This window comes from Mus caroli, unplaced genomic scaffold (assembly GCF_978045245.1).
Source record: "Mus caroli unplaced genomic scaffold, Mus_caroli_1 scaffold_25, whole genome shotgun sequence".
Taxonomy (NCBI): Eukaryota; Metazoa; Chordata; class Mammalia; order Rodentia; family Muridae; genus Mus; species Mus caroli.
The window spans coordinates 6,271,930-6,275,003 of record NW_028227280.1 but is presented as its reverse complement, the minus strand read 5'-3'; positions in this window follow the sequence as shown (position 1 = coordinate 6,275,003).

Here is a 3,074-nt window from a genome sequence, read left to right as displayed (position 1 = left end):
TGTAGTACATAGTATATGAGTGAGTTGCACTGAAAAACTTAGAATTTACTGAAAAACCCGCATTACACGAAATGCACAGTGTAGTACATAGTATATGAGTGAGTTGCACTGAAAAACTTAGAATATAAGAAACGCACAGTGTAGTACATAGTATATGAGTGAGTTGCACTGAAAAACTTGAATATAAGAAACGCACAGTGTAGTACATAGTATATGAGTGAGTTGCACTGAAAAACTTAGAATATAAGAAACGCACAGTGTAGTACATAGTATATGAGTGAGTTGCACTGAAAAACTTAGAATATAAGAATCGCACAGTGTAGTACATAGTATATGAGTGAGTTGCACTGAAAAACTTAGAATATAAGAAACGCACAGTGTAGTACATAGTATATGAGTGAGTTGCACTGAAAAACTTAGAATATAAGAAACGCACAGTGTAGTACATAGTATATGAGTGAGTTGCACTGAAAAACTTAGAATTTAAGAAACGCACAGTGTAGTATATAGTATATGAGTGAGTTGCACTGAAAAACTTAGAATATAAGAAACGCACAGTGTAGTACAAAGTATATGAGTGAGTTGCACTGAAAAACTTAGAATATAAGAAACGCACAGTGTAGTACATAGTATATGAGTGAGTTGCACTGAAAAACTTAGAATATAAGAAACGCACAGTGTAGTACATAGTATATGAGTGAGTTGCACTGAAAAACTTAGAATTTACTGAAAAAGCCGCATTACACGAAATGCACAGTGTAGTACATAGTATATGAGTGAGTTGCACTGAAAAACTTAGAATATAAGAAACGCAACAATGTAGTACATAGTATATGAATATGAGTGAGTTGCACTGAAAAACTTAGAATATAAGAAACGCACAGTGTAGTACATAGTATATGAGTGAGTTGCACTGAAAAACTTAGAATATAAGAAACGCACAGTGTAGTACATAGTATATGAGTGAGTTGCACTGAAAAACTTAGAATATAAGAAACGCACAGTGTAGTACATAGTATATGAGTGAGTTGCACTGAAAAACTTAGAATATAAGAAACGCACAGTGTAGTACATAGTATATGAGTGAGTTGCACTGAAAAACTTAGAATATAAGAAACGCACAGTGTAGTACATAGTATATGAGTGAGTTGCACTGAAAAACTTAGAATATAACAAACGCACAGTGTAGTATTAAGTATATGAGTGAGTTGCACTGAAAAACTTATAATATAAGAAACGCACAGTGTAGTACATAGTATATGAGTGAGTTGCACTGAAAAACTTAGAATATAAGAAACGCACAGTGTAGTACATAGTATATGAGTGAGTTGCACTGAAAAACTTAGAATTTACTGAAAAACCCGCATTACACGAAATGCACAGTGTAGTACATAGTATATGAGTGAGTTGCACTGAAAAACTTAGAATATAAGAAACGCACAGTGTAGTACATAGTATATGAGTGAGTTGCACTGAAAAACTTAGAATATAAGAAACGCACAGTGTAGTACATAGTATATGAGTGAGTTGCACTGAAAAACTTAGAATATAAGAAACGCACAGTGTAGTACATAGTATATGAGTGAGTTGCACTGAAAAACTTAGAATATAAGAAACGCACAGTGTAGTACATAGTATATGAGTGAGTTGCACTGAAAAACTTAGAATATAAGAAACGCACAGTGTAGTACATAGTATATGAGTGAGTTGCACTGAAAAACTTAGAATATAAGAAACGCACAGTGTAGTACATAGTATATGAGTGAGTTGCACTGAAAAACTTAGAATATAAGAAACGCACAGTGTAGTACATAGTATATGAGTGAGTTGCACTGAAAAACTTAGAATATAAGAAACGCACAGTGTAGTACATAGTATATGAGTGAGTTGCACTGAAAAACTTAGAATATAAGAAACGCACATTGTAGTACATACTATATGAGTGAGTTGCACGGAAAAACCTAGAATTTAAGAAACGCACAGTGTAGTATATAGTATATGAGTGAGTTGCACTGAAAAACTTAGAATCTAAGAAACGCACAGTGTAGTACATACTATATGAGTGAGTTGCACTGAAAAACTTAGAATATAAGAAACGCACAGTGTAGTACATAGTATATGAGTGAGTTGCACTGAAAAACTTAGAATATAAGAAACGCACAGTGTAGTACATAGTATATGAGTGAGTTGCACTGAAAAACTTAGAATTTACTGAAAAACCCGCATTACACGAAATGCAGAGTGTAGTACATAGTATATGAGTGAGTTGCACTGAAAAACTTAGAATATAAGAAACGCACAGTGTAGTACATAGTATATGAGTGAGTTGCACTGAAAAACTTAGAATATAAGAAACGCACATTGTAGTACATAGTATATGAGTGAGTTGCACGGAAAAACCTAGAATTTAAGAAACGCACAGTGTAGTATATAGTATATGAGTGAGTTGCACTGAAAAACTTAGAATCTAAGAAACGCACAGTGTAGTACATACTATATGAGTGAGTTGCACTGAAAAACTTAGAATATAAGAAACGCACAGTGTAGTACATAGTATATGAGTGAGTTGCACTGAAAAACTTAGAATATAAGAAACGCACAGTGTAGTACATAGTATATGAGTGAGTTGCACTGAAAAACTTAGAATATAAGAAACGCACAGTGTAGTACATAGTATATGAGTGAGTTGCACTAAAAAACTCAGAATATAAGAAACGCACAGTGTAGTACATAGTATATGAGTGAGTTGCACTGAAAAACTTAGAATATAAGAAACCCACAGTGTAGTACATAGTATATGAGTGAGTTGCACTGAAAAACTTAGAATTTACTGAAAAACCCGCATTACACGAAATGCACAGTGTAGTACATAGTATATGAGTGAGTTGCACTGAAAAACTTAGAATATAAGAAACGCACAGTGTAGTACATAGTATATGAGTGAGTTGCACTGAAAAACTTAGAATATAAGAAACGCACAGTGTAGTACATAGTATATGAGTGAGTTGTACTGAAAAACTTAGAATATAAGAAACGCACAGTGTAGTACATAGTATATGAGTGAGTTGCACTGA